The following is a 19,366-nucleotide window of genomic DNA, read 5'->3' on the forward strand; positions in this document are numbered from 1 at the left end:
CATAGCGGAGATACATAAAGCAGGTGAGGGAGAGCAACCGCTGCGTAAAGCTTTGCAAGAATCTTCTTGTTTAAGCTAAATTTAGAGGGACAAGCTTCCCGTAACTTGAACAAATACTGTTGGTAATTTTCTCGATTGTTAGTAAACGACAACTTCTAACATCATGACTGTAAGTTATTCCCAGGCACTTCATGGTATTTCCAGGAAAAATTTTCATTTGTTCAACTGTCACATATGTAGGGCCACTGCTCTGCTGCTTGCTTGCCAAAGGACAAAATTCCACAAACTCCATCTTTAGCGGATTGACCTTTAGGCCGATACTATTGTAACCAGTAATCAGGCGGTCAATAGTTTCTTGCAGAGAAGTAAGGTTGCAGCTTAACATCAGCAGATCGTCAGCATAGGAAAGCAGGCTGAGGTCACACAGATTGATGCTGAATCCTCCAGTAACGTTTTTGGTTATTCCGGATGTCGGGGTATTAAACAGGATGGGGCTTGTGGAAGACCCACAGATCCTTGTCGAAGACCTCGAATAAGTCTAATCGGTCGGCTCAGGTGATTCCCTGTCAGTCTGACTTTCACAAAACTGTCTGAGTACAATAAAAATAAATGTGCCACAACATGAGCATTCACACCATACTCGGATAAGTTCAGGAACACCTGAGACAGCACAACTGAATCGAATGCAGCTGGGATGTCTATGCTGTACATAAAGAGAGAGGTAATTGGGTGGAAGAAAAGGATGTTTGGTTCCGATTATGTGGGCTTTGTCAATAGCTTTCTTTAAAAGCCTGTGTACAATCGCACAATCGTCAAACAGCTGACGATAATCCAACCTACACTTCCCCGAAGTTTCTGGAAGGAGAAGTAAATCGATGGCTTTAATGAGAACACTTGAATTGGTTATTGGTCTATATCCTGAGCACTGATTTTGGTTTTTCCCTTTTTTGGGGACATTTGACATAATACCAGCACAAAATGAGTTGGTAACTATACCGCAATCGCCACAGATCTGGAACACAAGAGTGATATGCTCAAACAAGAGTTCACTGCCATGCCTTGGATTATCCCGACAAATACCATCGAGATCAGGTGCCTTTCCACGTTTTAACTTACAAACTGTTTTAGCTACAGCCGATTTAGATATAATAAAGGTATTTCGCACTTTTAATAAGGTTTTGAGTTTTCGTTTAGGTCTTTATCACAATCCCGTTCAAGCTTCAGGTCTTTGGAACCAAACACCCTAGAGTAATGCCACTCCTCTTTCGGAATGTCAGATGAGCACGTTTTTCCACTGGACTGGAATCTCTTGCATTTTTTGAGGCTTGCTCTGAAACCTTATCAGCTTCTTCACTTTTCAGTTTTTCCGTTAGATTTAGGTAGTCCTTCTCTGTGCTCCAAAATAGTTGGAAGGTCACTCCAGATCTGGGCTTATCGGATTCGTTCTAGATAATATACCACAACTTAGCACGTTTTTTTGCTTCTTTGACCAGGAGACACTTCTCCCAACCTGGTTTTGAGAACCAAAACGGACCATAGGACAGAGAACGGCTAACTTTTCAGCGGTTTTTATGGCGTTTCAAATTTCTACATAATAGATGTTTAAAGCGACCGAATCTTTAACACCGTGCACAAATAGATGGTAGGGTACTTAAACTTTGTTTAGGATTTTGTTACAAGTGTGTTGATACATCACCGTGTCCATTTTTTCCCACTCAGTTTTCATAAAGTTTTTCTTGGTTGTACAGTTGGTAGTAGATTGAAAAGGGACACTGAAAGATAGACCTAAATGGTCGCTACAGGTATGCTTGCAGTCAACGCTTATATTTTTTATGAGTGGAAAGTTTGTTATCACATGGTCAATATTACTCATAGAGCCACTATTGTGCACATATGTAAACTGCTGATATTTTTCACAAAAGGATATCCAAGCCCGGAGATCTGATAGAAGGATGTCTCTTAGTTTACCAGGTAAGAAGGGGTTGCACTGGAAGTCTCCACAAATCAGAAAGTGCCTGTTGGTGATTTTACACTAGAGTCTGCTTAAACGGCTGGACGCCTCGGCTAAGCGTTTCTCAGAACGATTGTTATTCAGGTTTGTTGGAAAATATACATTGATGAGGAAAGAGCTAGTTGGCCCTAAAAATTCGACAAAAGTGTAGAAGTCAAACGATTCCTACAGCCTAGAGGAGGTCTGGTCGTCGACTATAACAGCAGTGCCGCCGCTAGGTCTTCCACGCTTAAATTGTTGCTTGGCTTCATGTATGAAAACCAATTTGCATGGAAAGGACTGGAGCAGAGCAAAATGTCCTTGGTAAGTAGGTGCTCTTGTACACAAATTACATTACAATCGTAGCAAAGTCCGCTCAGGTAGCCTATTTTCACAGCGTTATATCCTTATATATTTCGGCAAAAGACCTTTAAATTATTCATTTTCGATGTTGAGACGCTTTGTTCATGGCTTTTTTGATGGCCGGGCAGATTAGGCTACAGCTTGGATAATCGTTCTTCCCATCGGGACAGAGGGCACACTTGACACTGTTTGATTGACATGGTGTTTCTCTTGTCGATTCATGGGGCCCTGTACAACGGGGGCAGCAGGGTTGATTTTTGCAGTCTCATGCCTGATGTTAGAAATACTGGCACCTGAAGTACCTTTTTGGGGTTTCATTGAACGTCGTTAATTTGAGGTGAGTGTACTCAATATAGATATCACGGAGGATAGCCCTATCCCTTGATAATGCATTTGTAAAAACAAGTCGAACTGTCTGGGAAGCGCCATATCTTTTAGCTTCTGTTACATGGGGGTTACGTGCTTTAATTTCTTCTGGGGTAGTACCTGGTGGAAAGTATTCTGCAACAGCCATGAAGTTTTCGCTCTGGTATTTAACTTTGATGTCAGGCATCTTAGATCACGACTCACTTAGGGCTTGGGCAGCAAAGTCCGTTTTGATATAAGCCACTAGGCCAGACTTCGTCTGCTGAATCTTCTGCGCATGCTCAGAGGTTATAATACTACTACTTCTACTAATACCCTACTACTACTACAACTACTACTATTACTACTACTACTACTACCACTACTACTACTACTACTACCACTACCACTACTACTACTACTACTACTACTACTACTACTACTACTGCTACTACATAATAAAATTCTCAGATTGTATGTGTTTTGAGAATTCTTGAGTGGAGGGGGGAGGGGTCAGATGCCTTCCAATCCCTTTTGACTATTAAAAAGGATACTAGAACTTTCAACTTCCACTCGAAAGAGCTCCTAACGAAGTTTCTAAGACATCTCCTTCTATACTAAGTGCCCTGGTGAAAAAAAAAAGATTGTGCGTAGATCGTTCTTTACTTAGGGAGTGCTATTGTGCTGCCTATGAGACGTCTGATGTTTTGTAACGAATAAATCGTGCATACGGGAATTCATTTCCACTTCTTTATTCAAAATAAATCTACAGTCAAATTACAAAGAATTATTATATTGACTTGCAGTGACAACGCCTAGTCGGATACGGCATGGAGGGATTGATTTCGACGCTTGATTTTGGAGTTGAGGATGAACGGCATTCTGGCACAAGGACAAAGTATGAAGACAAAAAATTGAAGGAATTGCTTGATTAGGACTCATGTCAGACTCTAGCAGATGTGAGAAACCATTAAAATTAGACGATTCAACCGTTGCAAAACATTTTAAAGCCTTATGAATGACCAAGAAACAAGAATATTGGGTCCTCAGATTTATAATGCATAAATAACAGCTAGGACTGATTCAAGTTCCTCATAAATGACATTCCAACCAGAAAAAAAACACAGAAGTTGAACCTGAATTTTTCAAGCAAACGGTAATCATCTATCTCTATATATTACTACACGTTCGAGAAGGTGGCATTTACATATTTGTCTGTGACATGCAGCAAATTCTCAGTGTGCTGTCTTTTCCTGCAAGACTATACATGCAATATTTTTGCTTAGTTGCCAATTTTGCACGTAAAGCTTCTCTGCCGGGTATGCAGAATTTTTAAATATAGCCTATTGTATTCTCTATAAATGATTTTAAGTCAAAATTGGTCATTAATATTTTCACTCCATGAGCCCTGGCTCCAAACAAACTCCATCCTGCCACTAGAGAATTAAATGACCATCATGCAAGAAGACTTTTGTGCGTCCAGTTTTTGTTAAATACAAATAGACTAAAAGAGAGATCGAAATCATAGGTTGAAAAAGTCAAATAAAAAAAGGAAAAATGTTTGATTTTTTCCATTGGATTCAGGACTTTACTCTTAAGTCAAACCTCTCTATAAAAACTTCAAAACTCTTGGTGAAACATATTGATCAGTTCTTCAGTCTTGAGCCTTTATTCATTTATAAATAAAAAATATTTTCTTTATCCCATTTTTATGTCTTACCTCCCCTAAGGAATCACAATTTCCTTTTATCATGGTTTCGATGAAAAGGAATTCACCAAATGATTTTCCATAAGTCGAAGAAAGATCTTCTTCCCCAAATCGATGATATCACATTAAACACGATAGTAACTTCTATGGAGACTTCTATTAGGATTTGCTTCCAAATAACGAGACTCTCCACGGAATATTCACCTGACAAAAATTGCTGGATTGACTACGAAAGAAAATAGAATCACAGATCATTTACCAGCGACAACAATGTTTCTGCGTTATTTCATTCTCTAATAGCCATCTAATATATTATTGGATTCACGGCATGGTGTAGCATTGGGAGCGACTATGAGTGATTGACTTTTACAACCAGTCTGCGGGGATCCTTAAAAACTACCAGAAATAGTGAAGTTATCAAAGACTGATTTTGTCTGAGAAAAGTTGCTTCAAATAAAAATAAAAATATTGTGTACTATCTTTTGATTGTCTTAAATTCTAGTTTTGGTTCTTTTTCAGTCTTTCTTTGCTATCTTAGTTCCGAAGATTCTGGCTTTAACTTTCAGTCTATAGGAATATTCGTCGTAAAGCTTAAAACTAGGCTGTTTGTCCTGTTCCTGTTTTTGGTTTTTGGAAAATACTAATAATCTCTTATCCTCAATGTTGGATAGATAAAACATAAAATGAAGGTTATGACACTATATTTTTTATCTAAGAAAAGTTTTGGCATTTTATTTCGTATTAATTTCTTTTGCATAATGATTGTTCTTGATTCTGCCCAGGATGTGTTTTAATTCTTAGTTGAGTTTTGTCAAGGTTAATGTCACATCACTTTGAACATCCAGCTGATTCCTAGTTGTTGTTTTGATCATAGGCAGGGCGCTAGCGCTGCCTAAGTAAAGAACGATGTTGGCACAATGTGTTTTTTCTCCACCCGGGCACTTCGTATCGAAGGAGTTGTCGTAGGAACTTCGAAAATGGCTCATTCAATTGGAAATTGGAGTGGCTAGTGCCGTTTTTAATAGTCCTAAGGGATTGGTGGGGAACTAGCCCCCCCCCAAGGCCATCATTCCCCCAAACACATCCAATCAAACTTTTGAGATAGCCATTTTGTTCAGCGTAGTTGATTTCCAAATAGAAAATGTTTTTTGGGAGGACACTCCCCCACAACCCTCAGGGCAAGGGTTTTAATTTATGCCCTGGAGGCAGAAAGGTTTTTATAGAAGGCGTTGCCGTTGAAACTTCAAAACAGGCACATTCGATTGGAAATTCAAAGAGCTAGTACCCTTTTTAATAGTCGAAAGTGATTGGAGGGCAACTAGCCCCCCACGCCCATAATTCCCCCAAAAACATCCAATCAAAATTTTGAGATAGCCATTTTGTTCAGCGTAGTTGATTTCCACATAGAAAATATGTTTTTGAGGAGGACACTCCCGCACAACCCTCAGGGCAAGGGTTTTAAGTTATACCCATTTTGTTCAGCGTAGTTGTTTTCCAGATAGAAAATTTGTTTCTGAGGAGGTCACTCCCTCACAACCCTAAGGGAAAGGGTTTTAAGTTATGGACTGGGGGCATATAATGTTTTTATAGAAGGCGTTGTCATAGAAACTTGAAAACAGGCTCATTCGATTGGAAATCAAAGGGCTAGTATCCTTTTTAATAGACGAAAGTGATTGGAGGGCAACTAGCCCCCCACGCCCATCATTCCCCCGAACACATCCAACAAAAATTTTGAGATAGCCATTTTGTTCAACGTAGTTTTAAGTTCTGGAAATTAGGTCTTTGAGGATGACAACCTCCTCCAACTTTGGAGGAGGCTCATTTGATTGGAAACTGAAACTTTTAGCTCCTTTTTTAAGATTCAATAGGGATCATATAGCAACTAGCCCCTCCACGCCAGGGGTGGATCAAGGGTTTTATTTAGCGGGGGCACATAATATGTTGCTCTGATGGACTTGCGAACAAAGAAATCCAGTAGTTTCAAGAGAAATTCAACAATTATAGGTTGTAGGTAGGTAGTGGAAATACTATTGCTAACAGCTCACCGCAGCACCAAACCTCCTGAGGCGAAGACAGCTACGCACTCTCCTCCTCTATCTCAATATTCTCAAAGCCCCCCTCTTTACAAGTTTCCAGGAAGCTCCCATTTTCTTAAAATCTGTCTTTGTGACATCGTCCCACCCTAACCGTGGATAATCTGGTTTCCGTTTAGCCCTAGACGTTTGGTCACAAAGGACAATCTTCGGCAATCTGTCACCCTTCATCCACAGAACGTGCCCTAGCCATCTCAACCTTGTTCTCATTATAGCCTTAGAAAGCGGGATTGAGCCACCCTTTTCGTACATCCATCTGCTTGAAATACGGTCAGTATTGGATGTGTGGGTACCGCTGGCACCACTTATTGGATGTGTGGGTACCGCTGGCACCACTTATGGGATGTTTAACGTACGGGGGTCACCACTTTTAAAGGCAAAAATGGCGCAAAGAGTTGCTTTGCCACTTGCTGGAGGGGGATATCCCTCGTCGGCCCCAAAAGAGTGGAATTTCCGCGGTTACTCGAACGGTTCCGCCTATACTAGCGTGATCGGATGGTCTAGGGCCACCTTTAAAAGCCAAGTCTTACTAATAAGATTTCTAACTATCTCTTTAGACTCGACCTAAGCTGAAAAGGTAAAAGAGAACATAGTATAAGAAAAAGTCTTACTGTATTCACCTCACGCTGTATAAAAACTCAAAACGGAACTAAAGGTAAAAATCTTACAATTCACCAATACTCTTTAAGACGCGCGCTTGCGCGTGCACCTTTGACCAAAGGCGATGAATGGCCGAATCAAATCAGACTCCCAACATCCTTTGAAGCTTTTCAAACTCTAAATTTGAGCTGTATGAGTCATCGCTCAACTGGCTTTTTCAACCACTCGCTAAATAGTGAATTCTTCAGACATCGTAATAAAAACTTTCCTGGGGGTTTAGATGTTCAACATAAATTAAGTTAAATTTATAAAAAGGCATTTTTCTGAAACAAAAGGGGCCAAAGATCCCAACACCTCCCTCCTAAGAAAAATGACCGCCATCACGCCATGGGTCAGAGCACAAAACAGAAACATAAAATAAATAACACCAACTTCAAAATCACCAAACTTGCTTATCTTCTCTTCTTTTCTTCTACCAATGCCTGTATTTCCACCGCTTGGCTCAGGATTCGTCGTCATCCCCACGTCTCTACCGTAGAACCCAACCTGGTCTAGATCGTCTAACATCCGCATTTGGTCTCGAAAATCGAAGTCCCCAAGATTCGTAGAAATTCATTGTGCACAGCACAATCAGAAACAAGAATTTTCTTGCTCTCACGAATTTACATTTGAGAGGAGCAGAGAATCAGTTCCAGGCACTTTCGATGATGCCAGCCATCGTGAAAAATTGGCTGCACTAGCCTCTTAATTTCCATCTGTGAAAACAACCCCACATCTCATTAAAATGTAAAGTGCCCCCTGGCATAATTTCAAACAATCCAAGGCCGAAAATACACAGGCCTCTGAAAACGATAGGTGTTTAGGAAAATGAAGTAAAATTTTGAGCAAACCATGAATCGCTTTTCTCTGGGTCCCATCCCCTAAAATAATCGAATGAATAATGCTCGGTGATGAGGGATGAAGATGAAATTGAAGACTGGAAAGACATGACTTCAGTAAAGGGATCACAACTTGTCCGCCAGCTGTGCATTGAGGAAAAGGGCAATATTTCACGTCTTCCCGCAGGGGATCTTCCCCAAGGGATTCCTCCCCCTCATAAAGGAACAAACCCTCCTTTGAGTTGATCAGACCAATATCAGAATCCATCCCAAATCTCTTCGATCCAACCCAAAATTCAGTGCCTTTTAATCTTTCCGTAACCCGTTGTTGACAAGTCAATTCTATGTCAAGATTATCTGTAGTTTCTCTTAATTTGTCATGGGTCTTCTCCTCCCTCCTAAGTTTTTCCGTTTTATTGTAATTTTGCAATTTTCCCTGTGGGTCTTGGACCTCTTTGTCCCATCTGTTATTTATTTTAGCTAGGCACAGCCCAGATAATTTTTTATTTTTCTCTACAGCATACTGAATCTCCAAATTTTTTTTTTTTCTACACTTCTCTTTTCATCTCAACTTTTCTCAGTTTTGTCATTCGCGCAAAATAATAAATTATCATTAAATCTGATTTGGACTCCAGTGTCCACCATCTTTGACTGCATTTCTTCATTTTATCTCCGTTTAATATCTTTTTTCTCTCTCTTAGTTTTCTTTTCTTTTGTACTAGCATTAAATAAATCGTCATGAAATCTGAATTGGACTCCAGTGTCCATCTTCGACTGCCTTTCTTTATTGTAGTTCCGCTTAATATCTCTTTTCTCTCTCTTAGTCTTTTTTATTCTTACCGCAGCAACAAACATTTCGTCATCAAATGGGAAGTGAATTCCAACGTTTGGTTTTTCATATTCTACTAAAATTTCTCGAACTTTCCGAGGATCTCCTCCTGGGCAGGTTACTCAATAGGACAGGTGCCTCCCACCTTCCTTGTCCAATGTGCGCACAAACTGACAAATTCTCCTAATTTGCCGTCCTCAATACTCTTATAACCTACGTCACTGAAGAATATATCTAAGTCCGCCAATTTACTCAAATAATAACCCATTTTTCAACGTTTTCTTATCTGTCTTTAAACCATGTAATACTTTTAAATACGGAGATTTCCCCACTGTAAACTCAACTCATTAATTTCACGTTATTCTTTTTTATATTTGTCTAACAAGGCACACAGCCCATTATAGACCTTCATAATTCTATTAATTAATTGCGTGTTTTTGTCTTTTTATATGTTATCACAATAGGCTACTTTCTAGGCCAAATTAACCCGTCTCTTCGAAAACGCGGAATTCTTTTATTATCAGATTTACTGATAGGACCTTAAATTGCTGCCGCCACTTATTGGATGGGGGGAGTACGGGCACCACTTATTGGAGGAGGGTGGGTACCGCTGGCACCACTTATTGGAGGTTTAAGGTACGGGGGTCACCACTTTTAAAGGCAAAAATGGCGCAAAGGGGTTGCTATGCCACTTACTGGAGGGGGAGATCCCTCGTTGGCCAAAATAGTGGAATTTCCGCGGTTACTCCAACGGTCCCGTATATACTAGCGTGATTTGATGGTCCAGGGCCACTTTTAAAAGCTAAGGTTTACCGATAAGATTTCTAACTATCTCTTTAGACTCGACCTAGGCTGAAAAGTTAAAAGAGTACAGAGTATAAGAAAAAGTCTTACTGTATTCACTTCACGCTGTATAAGAACTCAAAACGGAACTAAAGGTAAAAATCTTACAATTAACCAATACTTTTTAAGACGCGCGCTTGCGTGCGCACCTCTGACCAAAGGCGATGAATGGCCGAATCAAATCAGACTCCCAGCATCCTTTGAAGCTTTTCAAACTCTAAATTTAAGCTGTATGAGTCATCGCTCAACTGGCTTTTTCAACCACTCGCTAATTAGTGGATTCTTCAGACATCGTAATAAAAACTTTTCCTGGGGGTTTAGATATTCAACATAAATTAGGTTAAATTTATAAAAAGGCATTTTTCTGAAACAAAAGGGGCCAAAGGTCCCAACAGTCAGTCTGCCGGGTAGCCAGAACAATCTGTAGGCAATTTCTCTAGAAAACATATAGCAAATCTTCATCCGCTTTTCGGTAGTGAAAATGGTCGGAAATTTAATCTAAAATCTGGTGAGAGATAAAGTTCTAATAAATCTGTTGATATTAAAATGATGTAAAAATGTTGATACAAAAAATAGTAGGTTATAAAAACCATCCCATCGTTAAAAACAATATTAAGCTGCTCACGAAAAATACAATTTTTAATGTTTGCTGAATAATTTTTTGGCCTTTGCACTTCTGACCACTATAGTGAGTGAGTTAAGCTATGTATGGCAAAAAAATGGTCTTGAACCATCTTTTGGAGTCATGCATTCTTTGTGAATATTCGTACAGGTCGAACCAATTAGCGTGTCGCTTAACTACGTAGTATCGCCTAGTAATTAGACGGTAATGAAGAGTGGAAAATGAGGATTAAGATACAACTCGTATCCTTCAATGCAAGTATCCCATTTAATATTTTCAGAACTTAAGATTCACTGCTTTGTCTAAAAGAAGATGAGAATTCACGACATATTGGCTCAATCTTAGAATTAAAAGTTTGAAGAGCAGGTGCAGAATCTAAATTTTGGGGGAGGAACACATTTAGTGAATAACTTGTCATTGACGCATTGGAAAATCTGTCGGTCACGTCAGAAATAATATAATCTAGTACTGGAATATAAACAGCTCATTTTCAATAAAAGTGGCCATTGTCTTGGTCGTCTTGTGAGACAGTGGGACAACTTGATCGATAAGTTTTGTTTTTTGTTAGAAGGCGAAGAGTCACGTCTATTGCTTCCATAGCTTTCTCTTTACTTTCAAATATAATCTGGAAAACCTCATAATTCACCATCTTTTTATTTAAAAGCTTAGGGGTTTTGGATATTTTTTATGTGGCTGAAAATAGATGTAATATTTCAGTCTGAAGTAATCTGCTTAGTTCAAGAATTGTGTCAGTAATCACTCAAACAGTAATAATAAAGTCATTGGTTAAAATTGTGCACAACAACCAATTTGCTTTTGTCAATGAATAACTGCAACGCCATGAAAACACAATTCTAAGTGCTACAACTATTTTAGGCATATCATCTCTGAATCATAATATACTTTAATGACATTCAACCCAATGAGCAACCTTGTACATGATAACATAAAACATTTTTAAGGACATAATTTCGTTTTGCTGATTCACTAAAAAACTTGCAACTTCTACAATACCAGCTACAGCATTCTTGACATATTGGCTTTTATTGCACTTGGAAATCGATAGGCTAAGAGCATGATTTTGGCATCCACAGAGGCTGCTTCTTTTAGCAACTTTTTGAATCCCTGATACTGCCCATCGCATTTCAGAAATGTTGACACTACATCCAGCGCAGCTTATGCCAACACAATTGTCAACGATTAATCCAATGTCTTCCATTAGCTTGAGCCCAGACTAGCCTAAGATTTCACCTATATTTGTCTAATGTTTGGTTCATGTTCAGCTATATTCTTGTAGTTTCTTTCAGGAAGGTCCATAAATCCACCAAAGTCTTCTACAATACAGCTGTCACAAACAAAGTACATAGAAAAAGTAAGCTGTGACATATGTGACGTATCTGTGGTTTCGTCAAATATCATACCATAAAATTCAGCTTCGTGGATTCAGCGCAAAGTTGTATCAAGTCGTTTGCCGTCGTCTTCCTAATATAACCCAGCCCCAAATCTGCGACTAAATTAGGGGGGGGGGGTGCCCCACGCGCCCCGCCTGAATCCGCCACTGCTCCACGCCCTGTTTTCCACAAATTCTTCTGTTCGAAATCTTGAGATAGCAATTTTGTTCAAAGTAATTCAAAGATGACATAACAAAGCATCTAGTGTTGACGCAACACCCCAAAGCCCGGGGACTTGGGTTGTATGCTATACCTCGGGAGCATATGGGTTTATAAGGTATAGCCTACACGGGGCATTAGGTTTTACAAGGCTTATAACGGGGGCATAAGTTTTTTTTAATGAAAGTTCTAGTGCCCTTTTAAGATTCAAAAGTTATTGGAGTGCTAACAGCCCCTCCACCCCCCCAATGCTTAACATTCACCAAAACCCATCCATTCAAAATTTTGAGACAGCTAGTTAATTCAGAACTGTTGAACTGTCCAGGAATCACGTCTTTGGGGTGTCAACAGCTCAACCCATCAGCCCTCATGGCTTGGGCTGTAATGCGGTCATGCTTGACCTTTACTTTCCATGCATGCTATGTGCATGCAGGTTGTCAAACCAAATGGCAATATTTGAATGCTACTACTACTTTTTTACTAGTACCTCTACTACTACTACTACTACTACTGCTTCTAATACTAATACTAATACTACTGCTACTACTACTACTACTACTATTGCTAGCACCATTACTGCTGCTGCTACTACTGCAACTACCAAAACTAAGAGTATCGAGATGAAAATGTCAGGGAATCTTGAGGGAATGCTTAACCAGATCAAGACCACCTTTGTGCATTGAGGTTGTCAAAAGAACGTATCAGAAAAGGGTATTAAAAAAAAAAAATTCAGGGTATGTTAAGGGGGATGTTGAAAAATGCAAAAGAGACTATGTAAATACTATTACTACTAGTACTGCGGAGATCTTTCACGGGATGATTTTTCCATGGAGGTGCGGGAGGATTTTTAAGCGGGGCGGCATTTTTCCATGGAGGGGTTTGGTGGATTTCCCGCATTTTTTTTTAAAATGACCAGAAATTACGTTAAAAAAAGAAAGTTATTTCAACAGATATTAAGGAATAACATTAACACTTAAAACGAAAAATTATTCCGTAAACGAGCGTGCTACTTCCTCCTCAATATCTTGCTCTTTACGTTAAAGTTTGACTTTTTGTCCAATTTCTTTAAGAACAGGTCCTGAAACGCGAGGGTTATTTAATCATAATAAAAAGCTTTTTTTAAAGTAGGGTACTAAAAAGTGTAGCGTGACGAGTGAGGGATTGAGAAGGGGGCAGTCCCCCTCACATACGGAGTAATTTTTGTTCATCTTAAGTTTTAATGGCGCTTCTTACTTTCAGTTGGAAAAAATATTATTATTAAATCAATGTCTAAAAACCGATGGTTGTATTCTACATTCCTCATAACTATAAGTATTTTCGATTTAAGATTATCTTACCCCAATGAAGATTCTCTCCTTAAACAGCATATGTGAGGCTGATTGTATATCATTCTTAGAAAGAAAGGCACACTATCTCATTCTCTTGTCCTATTTAAGATAATCGATTTGGGGGATGCTTAATTGGCGTTATATCGACTGTTTTTATCTGCAACCTAGAATAATGCCAGCTCCAAACTTAATCGTATCTGATTACAACATTCTTTACACAGTTAGGATTGATGAATAGACATTTGACCTTTGAACAATATGAGGTCATGCTCTTATTATGCTATCCTGGTTTGTTCCTTCGCAGTTGCACAACGTCTTACGTCTAGTAACACAGTAGAAAGAATATAATACATTCTACATGTATAATACATCTAAATGTGGAGAATATAATACATAACACAGCGAGAGAATAGAATATATTCTACAGTGGTCTAGTATGTAACTTACAGAGAACTAACTATCTGACTGTTAAAATTTTCAAGTTACAAGTTCTCAGTAAAGTCCAAAATTTCTAGAGATAATGCCAAATATACGATGTTATCCTTCAAAACCACTTTCTGTCAAAGTTCAAAGCCGTCAAGGTCTGGGACATCGTGTCGTGCCATCGTGAACCAGTAGTATACGTTTCTAGAAATTGGTTGCAATTTGCGTGTTTTATGATACTTTTCACTTTTGCATCCCCAGTTATTCCAAGCAGAATTATCTTATATGCTTAAATATCAAATCCATGGGAAATATAATACGCATTGAAAAATATTCTGCTATCGGATAGTTCGTGTGGGAATAGGGAAACCTAGACAGCCAAGACTTTTTTTCTTAATCCTTAGAGATTACTTATCTGGACTGATTATTAATTAGCCAACGCTCAAAGAGGATACGTGACAAAATATGTTTTGCTAGACGTGCAGATGGATGGTTAATTTGAGTCAATGCTGCTGGCTAGATAATCAATCTATATTAAACTTAAATAAAAAAAAACCAAGTTTTTTTTAACTGAAAGTCAGGAACGACGTTAAAACTTAAAACGGACAGAAATTATTCCGTGTATGAAAGGGGCGATCCCCTCCTCAACGCCTAGCTCTTTACGCTAAAGTTTTTTATTGTTTAAAAAAATAGAGTTGTGAGAAAGTCAAACTTTAGCGTAAAGAGCGAGACGTTGCCCCTTTCATATACGGAAAAATTCTGTTAGTTTTAAGTTTTAACGTCGTTCCTTACTTTCAGTTAAAAAAACTTGTTTTTTTTATTTAATTTTTGAACGTTTTTGAATTAATGCAGGTTTTGATTTTGGCTCACCGTACATGAATAAAATTTGCATATTAATTTTACTTTTATTTGGTTAAATGGCTTTCTCGAAACTTGTTTAATTTTATTTACGAACGTTTTTATTAGTAATAAATATACATAACTTACGAATTACCTTACGTAACGAAGTTCTATATTCACAGATTTTTAATACATATATTAGGAGGTTCTCCCCCTAGTCAATACCTTGCTCTTTAAGCTAAATTTGAATTTTGTTCCAATTCTTTAAAAATGACCCATTAATCACAAAGGCCGTTAATTAGAATAAATAGCTCTTACGAAAATACTAAAAAAAATTCTTTTCGTTTTAAGTTTTGATGTTGCTCCTTGCTTTCAGTCGAAAAACCTGTTTTTTTTATATTTAATTTCTGATCTTTTTCTTTAATAATGCTGAGACTTCCGGCACCTCCTCCATAGTAATTTGCCTTCCCTCATGAAAACTTCCTTCATGGAATAATCCTCCCATATATCCCCCGACACCTACCAGGAAAAATATCCCCTGAAAACGTCTGTATACTTCCCAATAGCCAATACTATATGTTAACACTGGGTAAAGTTCATAACTTTCAACCCTCCCCCCGGGGACTTTGGGGATTAATTCCTTCTAAAAGACATAGTTATCATATTTTCGACCATGCTGAACAAAATGGCTATCTCAAAATTTTGATCAGGTGACTTTGGGAAAAAAATGAGCGTGGGAGGGGGCCTAGTTGCCCTCCATTTTTTTGGTCACTTAAAAATGGCACTAGAACTTTTAATTTCAGTTTCAATGAGCCCTCCCACGATATTCTAGGACCATTGGGTAGATACGATCACCCCTGGGAAAAAAAAAAAAACAAACACGCATCCGTGATCTTTCTTCTGTCAAAAAATGCAAAATTCCACATTTTTGCAGATAGGTGCTTGAAACCTCTACAGTAGGGTTCTCTGATACGCTAAATAAGATGGTGTGATTTTCATTATGGTTCCGTAACTTTTAGGGGGTCTCTCCCCCTTTTTTAAATCAGCCAAATTTTCTCAGGCCCGTAACTTTTGATGGGTAAGACTAAACTTGATGAAACTTATATATTTGAAATCAAAATTAAAATCTGATTCTTTTGATTTATCTATTGGTATAAAAATTCCGTTGTTTAGAGTTTCGGTTACCATTGAGCCGGGTCGCTCCTTACTGACAGTTCGTTACCACGAACTGTTTGATACACTTAGCCCGTCTAAACTAGAAAAGTACTTAAGCTTCGTTTTTATTTGCATCCTTCTAACTTTTTCTTCAAACTTACCAACTTAAACTACTAGCCAACGAAAATGCATTAGGATTATGTGGATTAGCACCATTTTATCCTAGCATGTTGACCCACAATAATAGGACTGAAAACAAAGCTTGAAAAGTATTTACTTGGGTTGTTAAAATTGGGTCTATGGTAGTCTACATGAGCCGGTGCTTCTTATCATGGAAAACCAGGACAGCAGGTTACTAATTTGGGGACACAAGAAGGGGCGTGATTGACCGTGGGGCAGGGGGTAACTTCTCCTCCAAGACATCTGTATCCTCCCCTCTCCAGCTGAAGTTTCTTCAAAGATTTGGTCAAAACTAAGATAAAGCCTGCATAATTCAAAAATCTATAGAAACGGGTCACTTTTCTTTAGTTTATCTTTAGCTTTTCGTTACTGTATGGCTCTTTTTCCAGTTTTTGCTGTCATTCTCACGTGATATGGGAAAATTCCCCCCCCCCCCCCCCTAGGATTTTGACAAAATTATGCCACTGGAAACAAGGTATCAGTAGCCAGGTCTTCTGACAAATAGATTCTTAATATTTTGTCTTCAGTACCTAGACGTAGTTTTAGGGGGGGGGGGGCACTTGCCCTGGCCCCTCGATGTTAGATATCTTTGAATTTCTTGGGTATCAGAATTAGCTCGATGCTTTTCTGACTTTAGATCTAAAGAGGCCTGGCCCAGATAGCAAGAAAAAAACTAACCTGAGCTTTGCCCTCTTTCCTGGACTCAAACTGGAGACCAGCACAATATATCTTTTCCATAGTATTGTCTGTAAAATTTCTACCTGTCAGTTGGTTATTTATGCTCAATTATGCTCGAGTAGGCATATTTAACAATTCCAGAAAAAGATATCTCACAAGTGGCAAATAAGAATTTTGTTGAAGATCCTTGGTCCTTAAGAACCTTTTCATTTTAACAAAACAATATATGCTGGAAATATTAATGATGAGATGTAAGAATTTGCTATGCAATGTTGAATTTGAATCTAGTCCTTCCTGTCCTTTGAGAAAAAATTTTCCGCGCTGATAAAACACAACCTGTAGAGTTGTATACCGCGCAGAAGGATTCCAAAAGATCCTTTCTTAGTCTTTTGGAAACTGTGAGAGGATTGGCTTTGGTATTTGACAAATTGCAACTGGACTATGTTTGAAACATTTAAAAGCAATGGATTATCAAGGTTTATATCACAGAGCATGTACGTAAATAGGGTTTAACTCCTTTTAATATAGATATCCTGAAATTTAAACTGCTGCTCTACTTGAAAAGCAGTTGAGATGCAAACAAAAAATTTACTCGAGATCAGAAAACTTTAAAGACCTTTGATGTAAAGCTTCAAATGCAAACGATAGAAATTTTTCCGTACGTCAAAGAAACGGTAAAAAAAAAATCAAATCATTTAGTTTTCAAATATTTTGTATGCAAAAAAGACAAAAAACAGTTTCGTTAGTTTTTTTTAGCTGATTCAGTCGAAGTAGATTAAAATATTAAACCGAATGCACAGTAAATCTCAAGGTTTCTTCTATGTTAAGAAACAGTTGTGTTCGAAATTAGAAGTGTTCACTGTGTTAAATATTCGTAAAGCTAAATTCTATGGATTATTTTGAATCATGCAATGAAAATAGATCACATTCACACACTCATATTATCAATGAAATAGCATTGTGTCACCGAGCAATTACGCTAGAGTTAGCCCATCTTGTTGGAGAATTAATACTTATAAATGGATTAAAATTTGCAATATATCTATCTCAAACAATATATGGAGTGGGAGAATGTCAATTATAGAAAATGAGCTTGTTTGTTTGGTTAGATTTTTCATTGTTTGAGACTAACATTTTGGGGAGAGGGGTGAAACTTTAAACCGGTTACGAAACTAGACTAATTACTTACAAAAATGGAATATAATTTAGAAAAATAATAAAAATCTCAAGCTTTGAGATAGTGTGGGTTTCAAGGGTTTCAAGGATAGGCCTCCCATCAAACACCTAAAAATTTGAAAATTGTAACTGAAAAATGAAACTTTAGCAATTCAGGTCCCCCTCGATATTATGGGGGTAAAATATTTTTCACAGGTCAAATTCTGCCGAAAAACTGGTTGTAAGAAATAGAGAGAAGGCTTATTCACATGGTGCATTTTTAAATGACAAAAAGTATCACGGCTGAATAAACAGCTTTTTTCTATTATTTAATGGCACCTAAGCAGAATTTTAAGACAAATTGGACAACTGTATAATAAAACTTAAATTATGAGATGGCCATTTGGTAAACAATATCAAAGAACCAAGCAAAATGTGCCAATTTCCAAGGGTACACTTATGAATGAGTTTACTTACACTTATATCCACAGTAATGCAGAATTCATAACTTGTTAATGACTAATAAATTAAAAAGAAATTCAAGCTAAGAAAAATAGATCAGTAAATGAAAATAAAGAACGGTATTATGAACAGAAAACAAACAGAAATTACCGTAAATATAAAGGAGATGTTTTCTTAATCAATATTTACTCCTGGCTCTGAAGTTAAATTAAGATATACGCCTTGCTGGAAGCTCATTATAATGCTCATTATGGCAGGAAGCTCATCGGCATTTTTTCCTGATCTACAATGTTTTTTTTTCAAAATATTTTGGAAATTAATCGGTTGATGTTTTTGCCGTTTCTTTAACATACGAATAAATTTCTTTCATTAGAATTTGCAGTCTTAGATTGCACGGGTATTTTTTAATTTTTTTTTTCTGGTTTGGATTATTTTCTACAAAGATATTTGGAAAATAATTACTTGACTTATTTTTGGTAAAGGAAGCTCATGGCATCCCCGGTCACTGTAGATAGCTAAGACTGATTCCTGCAAAAAAGATGTCATATATGTTGAATTGTGCATTCATACAGGCCACAGTATATATAATTAGGGTTGCCAACGTTTCGATCCATAAATATGTCCACTGAGTATCCAAAATTATGTAATTTTTAGCCAAAATATGTCCATGTTCCGTCTTAAATACGTCCATCTTGAAATCTCAGAAGCCAGAAGTTATTTTTCTCATCAACTGGGATATTGACCAGAACACACTTTGGAAACATCTTTCAAAATGGCCAATCAACATCAAGTATATTTAAAACGAAAAAAAAAACATTTAATACAAGCACAAAACTTATAAAAACAAGTAAACACTAAAAAATTTCTTCCTTTGCTAGCTATTTGCCAATCAGAGTATCTCAATCAGAGTATTTTTTATCGGATATGAATACCAAGTAGGGCTGTCCTAGAATAATAGAATAATCGTTTTCGTCGGATATGAATTTTTCCCCCACCCCTATATATACCGATTCAGGGTATATATTTGCACATTAAGGGGGGGGGGTATAAATTTAATTTCTGATGTCAATGGAAGGTAATTTTAAACTTTACCCCCACCCCCGTAATTTGCAAATGTATGCCCTTAATTGGTATATATAGAGGTGGGGGTAAAATTCATTTCCAACAAAAGTGATTATTATATTTGAAAAGAACATAATAAAAGGCATCGAGTGGTATGTTTACTTTATTCGTATGCCAATAATATGAACATCAAAAAATTTAC

At 37.6% G+C, this 19,366-nt stretch overlaps 1 long non-coding RNA gene and 1 pseudogene across 1 annotated transcript in view; one reads left to right on the top strand and one right to left on the bottom strand.

Moving 5' to 3' along the window:
• Positions 1-2,176: 2,176 nt before the first annotated feature.
• Positions 2,177-16,545, bottom strand: LOC148953157 (uncharacterized; annotated as a pseudogene).
• Positions 16,546-16,925: 380 nt separating this feature from the next.
• Positions 16,926-19,366, top strand: part of LOC148953158 (uncharacterized) — a 161,028-nt gene continuing 158,587 nt past the window's right edge. Inside the window, exon 1 of the long non-coding RNA XR_016141664.1 lies at positions 16,926-16,979. This is a non-coding gene — a long non-coding RNA (uncharacterized LOC148953158). The remainder of the gene's footprint in view (positions 16,980-19,366) is intronic.

This window comes from Artemia sp. Qi Xiang Cuo, chromosome 4 (genome assembly GCF_049724085.1).
Source record: "Artemia sp. Qi Xiang Cuo chromosome 4, ASM4972408v1, whole genome shotgun sequence".
Lineage (NCBI taxonomy): Eukaryota > Metazoa > Arthropoda > Branchiopoda > Anostraca > Artemiidae > Artemia > Artemia sp. Qi Xiang Cuo.